Raw genomic sequence first — 11659 nt, 5'->3', positions numbered from 1 at the left:
AACACGATCGGGCTCCCACAAGGCGATGAACTCGGATTGATGTGACCCTTCTGCAGGAGCTCCTGAATCTGCCTCTTGATTTCATTGTTCTCCAGAACGGAGCGCCGATAAATTGGTCCCTTGGGTAGCGGCACACCTGGGGTCAGATCGATGGAGTGCTTGACTTGACAGTGCAGAGGAACTCCTGCCGGGGAGGTGAAGATATCCTCGTACTCCTCCACAACCTTGTCCATCTGTAGTTGTCGTGCAGAGGGACCCCGTCTAGAGGCCGCGGCCACTGTCTTCTTCTTTCCTTGAGGGCGTATCATCAGGAAAACAAATTTCCTGGTTTTGGAAATGATCTTACTGCATTGTTTTGCAGTAATCAAAGAGATGGCGGTAGGTGGTGCTACCTCTGGTATCCTGTACAACTTTTTTCCCAATGTAATAATAACAGCACGGGGCCTTGATTCATACACAGCATGTCGCTTCCACAAGTATGGTTGTCCTAGTAATACATCACAAACTTCAAGGGGAGCAATGTCACACAATACCTCATCCGTGAAGGGCTTGATGTTGTATGGAAGGCGACACTGCTGGCTCACGCGAAGATCTCGTCCTTGGTGAAGCCACCCAATGGTGTATGGTTGTGGATGTGCTGTGGTTGGTAAGCCCAACCGCTTCACGCCCTCTGCCGAAATGAGGTTCTTTTGACTCCCGCTATCAACAATGAACTCTATCGGGGAGCCCTTTACCCACATCTGGGAGTGGAAGAGACACTCCTCCTCCTCTGGATCTTCGGGTTCATTTTTCTGGATCTTTGCGGTAGCAACAGTGGCGTTGGGATCCGCATCAATGATCTTCTTCCCTTTTTCATTCCCCTTATCGGGTTCTGACTCAGAGTCGGAACATGCATCTGATTCTGAAACCTTTAGCTCAGCCACCAGTGACTGCTTGGCCCGACACTCACTTGTGTTGTGAGTGGAGCTCTTATGGAACTCGCACCATTTTCCAGTGTCCTTTCTTGGCTTCGCGGCGCTGTTCTTTGCTTGCAAATTCGGCTGGTTGTCTTGGGCTGTCCCGCCTTGGCTTTGTCCTTTGTTCTGTGGTTTAGGGGCACCTTTCCCCTGCTTTGGATTCGCAGATCCAAAGTCTCGCTTCTTTTGTTTAAACTTCTGCTCGACCTTGACAGCATATCGGTATGCTGCGCCGAGCGAGGAGATGTTTAGGAATTGTATTTCTTCCTGGATGTACTTGTGCAGGCAGCCACGGTATTTGAGTATCAAATGTTGCTCCGAATCCTTGATACCCAACTTTGTGCGAAGGGTATGGAAAAGATTGGTGAACTCCGGCACGTCTTGGTCCCTTCCCTGCCACAGCGTGGTCCACTTTATGTATTCATCCTCATAGCTTCCAACAGGGTAGTACTGCTCCTTGATGGCATCCCGGAATGAATCCCAGGTGGGTGCGGCTAAAAATAGTGAGCCAGTACATTCATCCTTCTGCTCACAGTAGGTTTCCCACCAGTCCTTGACGTGGGGGGCTGCTTTGAGAAGAGCAAAAACAATTTTTTCCTGACTCGAAAATTCATGAACAGAAAAATAACCCTCTAGCAGATTTAACCATTTATCTACGGCATCTGCGTCTATCTGACCCTCTAATATGGGGATTTCAAAATTAACTTGTACCTTAAAGGGTGTGGCGTTTCCAGAGTAGCTGATGGAAGCCGATGCGTCGCTTCTGGGTAGCCGCTGAAGGATCTGGGCAAAGCTGTCCATCATCGCGTTCCGTTGTCGCTCGAGGGCTTCTTCGAGCAAGATTTTGATGGGATCTCCTGCCCCTCGTCTTTCTTCTCATCCGCCATGGGAGGCCGTCGGGATTTGCGAGGCTGGTCTTGCAAAGGTTCAACCAATTCAAGCCCTAACTCCTTATATCCCGACCTTGTTGGGGACATGGAAAGAAAAACAGAGAAAAAGCAGACCGCTCTGATACCACTGATCCGGATTTAAACAGGAACGCAACAAACTACAGAGATAACCATATACACAAAGATGCAGCGGAAATAATACCTCATTTCATCAATGGAAAATACTGAAATATGCTTACAACCAGAAAAGGAAATAAACCAGCTAGGGCGATGGTAGCTTATCTCTAAGAAGAGATGTGATGGCTACATGCCTCTGAACTCTGTTACAATGAGGCTCGAAGGCCTATTTATTGTTGAGAAACAATGGAAAACCCTTAACATTCCAAAACCTAACCCTAGGAGATGAAACGCCGAACTGTGGGCCCCGTTTGGGGTAAATTGGTACATCAACTTCCCGGGGTCATAACTTTGGCATATGATCTCCGTTTGACGCATACAATAGCTCGTTAGAAAGATCTATCCGAGCACTACCATTGTTGGAATGGAATGGACCCATGTTGCCCGCGGATTCCCCAAAAAACATCGTTTAGGGCCTCAAAATGGCTCCGGAAGTTCAGGACCCAAAAAACTGCTAAAAATAGTAAGTTGTGCTACAATTAAGGAAACTGAAAATGCTGAGAAAAACAATGGTGGGGGTCCAGGTGGACTTGGCAGGTGGCCACCAATATCCACCTGGATCACTTTGTGAAGTAAATTGCTCCATGTAGTTCATCCAAAAATTCATCAATGACAAGAATGAGAATTTTATCTTTAATAGTGAGCTTGTTGAGCTCCCTATAATCCAGACACATATACCATGATTCATCCTTATTGTGCACCAATACTACTGGAGTAGAGAAATAATTTTGACTAGGTTGAATTATGCTGGCCTCTAGAATTTCTGCACCCATACATTCAATTTCATTCTTTTGGGCATAGGGATATATGTAAGGCCTGATGTTTGGAGGAAAAATTCCTGGAATCAAATGAATAGTATGATCATGATCATGAATACGTGGGAGACCTTTGGGAGTCTCAAATACCTTGGAATTATTGTCCAAGACTTTTTGGAGATATGGAGAAATATATTATTTTGATGTTTGAACCTCTAGTGAGCATAATTATGAAATTATGCTTCTTTGCTCTTTCTTCAAAAGATTTGTCATTCCATTAGAGTTGATTAACTTTACCAGTTTCCCTGTGATATCCCTTAATTCAACTTCCTTTCCTTCCCAAAAACATTTCAAGGAAAGTTCTTGAAAATTAAAAGCTATCATCCCCAAAGATTGTAACCATTGGACTCCTAATACAACATCAGGACCACCCATTGGAATAGAAAGCATTGGAATATTAAGTACATATTCCCCCATGGTTAGCTTGATATTATGGCACTTTCCAAAGTAATTTATAGTTCCTTCATTCACAACCATCACATGACATTTCGGTGCTAGATATAGGAAGCAGTTAAATTTCTTGGCTATATTACAATGAATAAAATTATGGGTACTTCCCGAATCAATCAACACTATTACCTTTTTCTTCTTGATATATCCTTCTATCTTGAGAGTTTGAGCACTGGTAATTATTTCCAATGCATTACAAGATATGGTTGGATTGATTTCTTCTTTCTCGAGGGTTGGTTCCTGGTGTATATTATCCTATTTTGATGTTTCTTGTTCCTTTTCTTCCTCCTCTTCACAATCTATGTAGAATAATTTCTTCTCAACACATTTATGAATTTTGGTGGATTTTCTATCCCAATTGTAGCAAAGCCATTTTGCTCTTTTTCCTCCAATTTTTGTAGTGTCAACCTTGTGGTTTGTGAAAGGCTAGGACAAACAACACTTCCATCTTTATAGTTGTGAGTGGTATACTTCCTTGTTGCCATACTTTTGCTTTCAACTTTTCTTGTCACCACGAATGACTTCTCCAATGAATCAGGTTCCCAAAGATGAATCTCACGTTGAATGTTATTATTTAAAGTCCCTATGAATACATCAATCCTATGCTATTTTGGAATATTAGTTACCCTGATATTAAATTTTTGGAAGTCCTCAATGTGCTCTGCCATTGGACCCTTTAGTATGATATTTATCAATTGGCTAAAGAAGGTGATTCTCTTTGTAGATCCTGATAATGTGTTATCATTTAATATGTAAAAATAGACCAAGTGACAAGTGGTTTATGAGAACAAAGCCATCAATACCATAAAAACTGATCAGGTTCTAAATATAAAGATGCAATGTGTATATTTTATGTGTGTTGCACATCATGGAGATCAAAATATTGCTACATATGTAATATCAATGTTACTGGATCCTTTCCATCAAAATTCCTCATATCGATCTTTGGAATGTGGTGGTTCTTAAACCCAACATTGGAGTTTCTAAAATCATAATTCATATTCCTTTTTTCCTTATCATGATTTTCATGGATTACCTTGTCACCACTCGGAAGCCTTCCTTCTAGCAATTTTGCCAAACTTTCCTTCAACCCTTCTATTTTGACATTCATCATTGCTTCCATGTATTATTTTAAACCTTCATTCAAAAATCCCATGTCCCTTTTTATACCATCTATCTTAACATTCGTCATGGCTTTCTAATTCATTTTTGTTTCTTTTTGCGAGAGCGAAATTTGTTGCACTTGGTCTCGTAATTTTGATATATCATGCTACATTTCTTCCTCTTCTTCATGTGTCATAGAATAGATTTATGGTTGCTTACAATGTGTGTTCATTTTTTTGTTTCATGGAATCAAACAATGATATCTATGTTTCACTATTCCCTTTGAATCCCTTCAAACTGATTTTTCAAACAAAAGTTATGAAATTTTTTTAAAATACACTCATTTTTCTTGCTTTTAAGGATCTCCATATTGAAACTATTGTATATATGCAATTTCATATCTCCAAGGTCTGAAATTTCATCTTATGGTAGCCCTCTGAGTTTTCTTTCCAACCCCACAATTTATACCAAGATTAGATTCTTTAATAAAGAGTTATGCCCAATATACCACGATGACCTGATTATAGACTGGTTCAGTAGAGTGAACTTGTAGGAATCCCACGTGTCACTGTTTTGACTTTTGGCCCTAAAAGTGATTCAAAGAAAAACATTGTTCATGCAATTTTAGGAAATTTTTATGAAATTTAAATTTAATTTTCAGAGAAGAAGTTATTTCAATTTTCCCTAGGTCACCTGATTGAGATTGAATTTTGGATCTTGTGAAAACCCTAACTAAAATATAGTGAACCAAGAATTGAAATTTTTACATAAATTTCACTGAGATTTATACTTTATGTGGTTGAAATTTTATCTTCTCAAGCCACATCGAAAAAAGGTTATAGCGAAAATTCCAAGATGACTTGTTTGAAGTAGCGAAACCCTAGAATTTGAAGCTCTAAAACAAAATGTTATGCAACCAACTCACAAAATTGAATAAAAGATATATCAATGACTTAAAAATTATCCTCTCCGAGGGTGAAACCTCCTTTATATTACATAAATTAACAATTCTTCGATGATACAAATGATACGACCTCCTTGGTATATATAGGAGTCTAAGAGGTCACAATATAATCAGAGCCTAAGGGAACAACAATAACAATATGGAGGATACATGGGCACAACAATAACAATAGGGGGCTACACTAACAATAACAATAAGGGGTACACTCTAGTATTATAGGGACCTAACAATTCATTTGCACTTTCTCTCCTTTACATTCATCATTAATTGAAGCGATTACACCCCACTTCATCTGTCGTAGTTTTCTATTCATTTTAGCAGTACAATGCATGTGGATCCTCTAGGTTCCACATGAATTTCTATTTCCAAGTTGTGCGAAGGGTCTTTTCTTCATTTCCTTCAAAAGACAAAGAAAATTTTTCCTACCAAAAAGTGGACCCCTTTCGTCCTCCATATCTTTTTCTTTAGTCATTCCAGTTCCACATATGTTAAAATTAGTTTCACAACGAATTCTTGATGGAAAAATGAAATAAATTATTAATATTTTACCATAGGTAAATACATGAGATTTATGGGTTGGTATATTACATACTTTTCACCCTTAAAGATAACATCATCCTTGATGTTCATTATTAACTTTTACTCATGTCATAACAATCAAAACAACCAAAAGGGAATCCTTCCCCTTCAAAATGAATGGTTTAATTTCTAGGAAAGACCAATAAGAAAAAACAATAATGTTTTATCAATAATCATAAGCACTTACATCTACAAAAATATTCAATTTTTACTTACAATCACTTAGCCATCATTTAGTTTCGTAGAAAAAAAAAAATTCTCTATACCTAATTACTGTTACATGCAAATTATTTTTGGAAATCATGGTCACTTTATGCAATTTTTTTAGCTATAGGTGGTTTCTTAGCTTTGGCAAGCACTCTAAGGTTTGACAACCCAATAGCAAGCACCGTGTAATGTATGATCAACAAATTCAATATAACCATAATAATCACAACATTTTCAATCATTCATTGTTTATGCAATGTCAAGTGATATTTTAATCATAGTACTTCTACAAGTACTTAGAAATCACATAGCTCTCTAATCATCAAATGATCAATAACTCCACCAACTACATAATGTTTTCACCCCTACTAAAGACATTTACAAGATTGGTAATACAATAGAGGAACTACACTTCCCGTATTTCATTTCCAAGCACTAGGCTCCTTTCTTGTCAATATGTTGTTGGAAATACTGAGAGGGGGAGGGGGTGAATCAGTATTTCTTACTATTTTTTTTTAATTGTTCTAGTGATTGCCAACAACCTATATAGATATGTATATGTATACACAGAACACAGAAATCAATAGCTGAATTTAATGCTTTTATTAAAACTCAAGATGGTGCAAAGAAATAAATACAATATAAGTATAAATCTGATTGTGAATAGTTGCCAAGCTCCAACTTGGACTTCAGTGAGGCTCCAACCTCTAGAGCACCAACTCCGTTTTGCAGTGGTTCCACACTTAGGAGCACCTACCCTAATGACTTCAGTCCTGTTCAGTTCTGAGGCTCCAACCTCTTGGGCTCCAACCCAACCTTGGTATAAACAGGTATGCTGCTGCACTCTTTTCAACTGAGGTTGTCTCACTCCTGCTCTCCTGCCTCTGCTACTTCTGCTGCCTCTACATCCTCCGTTGCTTTTTCTGCCTCTCTTGCCTCTATTGCTTCTACTATCTCACCCTTGGGTTCTTCACCACCATAACCACACCAACAGTTCTCTGTTTCTACTACTTTATACATTCCCATGCCTTTGTCCTTTCGTTTCCGCTTACACCGTCTCTTAGGCTTCCTCCTCAATTGTTGTCGTTTCCTCTTACTAGCTTGATCTTTCAACTTCACAATATGAGCAAATCCATTTATTCCTATCTTGGTCCTCTCCTTTCCCGAAGATCTTTGAAATCTAGGAGGGGCCTCTGTTGCAGTAGCTCTAACTGGTTGCAAAGTCCTAGCACTCTAACATTGTAAGGTTGAACCCTGGCCAAAATCTGCAGTGGATTCGAAGAAATTGCTTCCAAAGCTTCCGAAAGGCAATCTGACTGTGCCATCGGTGCTGGTTATCTTCGATCAGATCTGTGCATCAACCGCCACAGAAGGACGATGATTTTCATGAAACGATCACGCTGTAACAGACGATCTCATAATGGTGGAAGCCGCCATTGCCATTGCGATCCGAAAACCAAAGGAATGAAAACTGATATAAAAGCCTAGAAACACCCTTTTTCCCCGTTGTTTCTCTTTTATTCCAAAAACCCACGTAAACGCACCCATATTAGCCTCTGCCGCATTCACAATCACAGCCGTTGATCACCCTCATCCAACGGTTCTCGCATTGCTACGGCCTTTTGCTTGCACATTAAACCTCGTGCATCTCCTCACTGTCCGATCAAACCTGCCGCAATCGGACGGCAGTTGCACCTTTCCTCGTCGAAACCTGCATACGCGTTAACCTACGGGGGCGGCGGTTTCCTTCTACCACACGTCGTATTTTGATTGGATTGCTGGCCCTTATACATATACCACCGAACCCGGTGGGCAGTGCGGGGAATATCGCTTACTGCCTACCTGTATGTCTCTCGTGCATTATCGTTTGCGCATCTTTCGTGTGCGACGACCGTTGGATCCACTGCTCTTTGATCTGACAGCTCACATTCATCTTCGTGTATGGCTGTGTCGAAATAATGAGCAAGCGGTCTAATAGATCAATGGGTATACCATGTGGAGACTTGTAATTTGTTCCACGGATTTTTGTGATGCCATGATTTGTTGCAACAACCAATATCAGTGCCATCTCATTCTCTTGAGCACGATTCAAAAATGAGAAGCATTCAATGTCAAGCATATGGACTTCGTCAATAAAAAGCACACCTGGTACAATTTCAGCTTTGCCGTCCTCCCTCCATTCAACAACTTTACTGTCAATCTGTTCCCTCACTTCAGAACGAATCTCTCCAGTATCTCCTATAAAGAGGGCCAGAAACCTTCGCATCTTGCTATTGATGACATCGATCTCATGCAGTGTAACGCAATGCACCACTTCTTTGTGTTTCTAAATCACTCCATCCGGGCACTGTATTAACTTGGTCTGCGGCCCCATTGCATCATAATCCCTGGACCTCGTAAAAGACCGCCCCAACTTTGTAATCTTCCCAGAAGCTTTATCTATCACAATCACATCCCAACTCTGGACCTTATCCTTGCTCAAACCTTCGATCATCTTGCTCCCCAAATCATACACAGTCTCCATCTCTATCGTCTATCTGCTCCTCAAATATTGCCATATTGATATCAATGACAATTTGTGTCCAACAATCTCCCCCTTTGTTATTGATGGAAATATTCTTCTGCTTTCTCCCCCTTTGACATCAATGGCAAAGGGATGCATATGGACTCCCCTTGTCAAACTGCTCCCCCTGTCCTGCTACATCTTTATGAATGAACTTGAATGATGATAAAGAAATAACTCCCATCTTTTGACGCAGATGTTCGAATGCTTCTCGAGGAAGAGGTTTTGTGAAAATATCAGCTATCTGCTCCTTAGTACTGATATATTCTAGGACGATGTTTTGTTCAGCTACTTGTTCACAGAGGAAATGATACTTGATTGGTATGTGTTTGGTTCTTGAGTGCATCACAGGATTTTTGCTGAGACTAATAGCACTTGTGTTGTCACAATAGATGGAAATTGGTTGATCTGTACATATGTCGAGATCTTTTAGAGCTTCCTTCATCCATAGTATCTGAGAACAACATTCTGCTACAGCAATATACTCAGCTTCAGATGTGGATAATGATATGGATGACTGTTTTTTGCTGAGCCAGGATACCAAACAATCTCTTAGGAAGAATGCATTTCCACTAGTTCTTTTCCGATCATCTATACTTCTAGCCCAATCAGCATCGGTGTATGCAGTTACAGTCAGTGTTGAGTCCTTTAGGTACCAAAGACCGAAATCAAAAGTCCCCTTCAGATATCTGAGAATTTTTTTACAGCTAATAAATGGGATTGTTTGGGAGCAGATTGAAATCTTCCCACCATTCCTACTGCCTGCATTATGTCTGGTCGTGTAGCTGTTAAGTATAGAAGGGCTCCAATCATTGACCTGTAATGAGTTGCATCTACTAGATGGGAGTCATCATCTTTGCTCAGTTTGCAGTTTGTGGTCATAGGTGTGCTCATGGGTGCACAATCCTCCATTCCATATTTTTTGAGCATGTCTTTTAGATATTTGGTTTGAAATATACACAATCCTGCTCTAGTTTGAGATATTTGAAGTCTAAGGAAGTGGGATAGCTCTCCTATCATTGACATCTCAAACTCTTTTGACATGTTTTGAGAAAATTCATGGCTCATTTTATCATTATTACTAGCAAAAATCAGATCATCGACATAAACAAGAGCAACTAGTAACTTACCTTGATCTGTCTTTATGTATAGATTACTTCCAGCCACTCCCTTTTTGAAGCCTTGTTGTTGTAGATAGTGATCTAGTCTTACGTACCAAGCTCTAGGAGCTTGTTTCAACCCATATAAAGCCTTTTTCAACTTACAAACTAAGTCCTTTCTTGGTGTTAGATCAAAACCTTCTAGCTGCTCCATGTAGACTTCCTCCTTGAGTTCCCCATTTAGAAATGTTGATTTCACGTCCATTTGATATATTTTGAATCCTTTTGTGCAAGAAAATGCCAAGAACATCCTGATAGCTTCCACACAGGCCACTGCTGCAAATGTCTCTTCAAAGTCAATTCCTTCAATTTGTGAATAGCCTTTGTAGACAAGTCTTGCCTTGTTTCTGATAACTTGTCCTTCCTCATTCATTTTATTTTTGAACACCCATTTGGTTCCTATTATGTTTTTGTCCTTTGGATGAGGTACCAGCTCCCATGTCTTGTTCTTCGCAATTTGGGTCATTTCTTCTTCCATGGCTTTTACCCAATGAGGATCCTTACTTGCTTCTGCAAATGTTTTTGGTTCTATCATAGATAGGAGGGAAATGACTTTTCTCTTGGGTGTAATTGTTATCCTTCTTCGGGTCTGCACACCTTCATCTTTGTCGCCAATTATCTTCTCTTTTGGATGGTGTCTTTGGACATACTTCGTCTTAGAAGGGGTATTAGGTGGTTCTCTTTCTTCTTCTTCTTCTTCTTCTTCTTCCTCATATATTTCTTCTTCTTCAATGAGAGAGTCATCTTCATGTTCTTCAATTTCCTTTACTGGAAGATCTTCATCAACCTTTACATCAATGATTTCCACTATTTTCTTCAGTCGATAATTGTAGCACTTGTAAGCCTTGCTCCGTGTAGAGTATCCAAAAAAAATCCCTTCATCAACCCGAGAATCAACCCTGGTGAACCATCATTTATTTTTATGAAGCACTTGCTTCCAAAGATCTTGAAGTACTTCACCAAAGCAGGTCTTCCTTTCCATAGCTCATAAGGAGTTTTATCAGAATTTAGTCTTAATTGAGTTCAATTCAGTGTGTAGACAGCTATCCCTACTGCTTCTCTCCAGAATCTAGGCTGTAAGTCTGCTGCTAATAGCATAGTTCTTGCCTTTTCTTGGACTGTTCGGTTTCTTCTTTCAACTACCCCATTTTTCTGAGGTGTTCTAGCAGCTGAGAATTCCCTTTTAACTCCATGAATATTACAGAACTCGCTAAACTCGTTTGATGTGAATTCTCCTCCTTTGTCTGTTCTAAGGAACTTAATTTTTGAATCTTTTTCATTTTCTACAAGGGCTTTTAGATTCTTGAAACACTCAAAAGTTTCAGATTTATACTTTATGAAATATATGCACATCATTCTAGTATAATCATCAACAACTAACACAAAGTACCTTTTTCCTTGGAGTGCTTGATTTCTAGTTGGCCCACATACATCAGCATGGATGATCTCTAAGGGCTTCGATGTAGAGTGTTCCTTTGTCTTGTGGTTGATTCTGGTCTTCTTTCCATGTTGACATGGACCACATACTGCTTGATTTGGTTTGAACAGCCTTGGGATGTCTCGTACAGCTTTTATCTTGCTGATATTGATTAGATTTTCGAATCTTGTATGTCCAAGTCAATTGTGCCACAACCAACTCTCTTCCGTCTGACTCGGGTAGCATTTATTTTCTTTAATCTTGTTTAGAATGTAAATGTTGTCTGGTGTCCTCAACCCTTTGGCCACAAGTTTCCCTGAGGCAGAGTTCCTTATTTCACAGTCTTTGGTGCTAAAAACAATCTTATGTCCTTGATC

Source organism: Pinus tabuliformis, chromosome 7 (assembly GCF_031772625.1).
Source record: "Pinus tabuliformis cultivar Carrire ecotype Pingquan chromosome 7, CPIR1, whole genome shotgun sequence".
Classification (NCBI taxonomy): Eukaryota; Viridiplantae; Streptophyta; class Pinopsida; order Pinales; family Pinaceae; genus Pinus; species Pinus tabuliformis.
The sequence above is the reverse complement of the archived record's forward strand: the minus strand, read 5'-3'. Positions refer to the sequence as shown.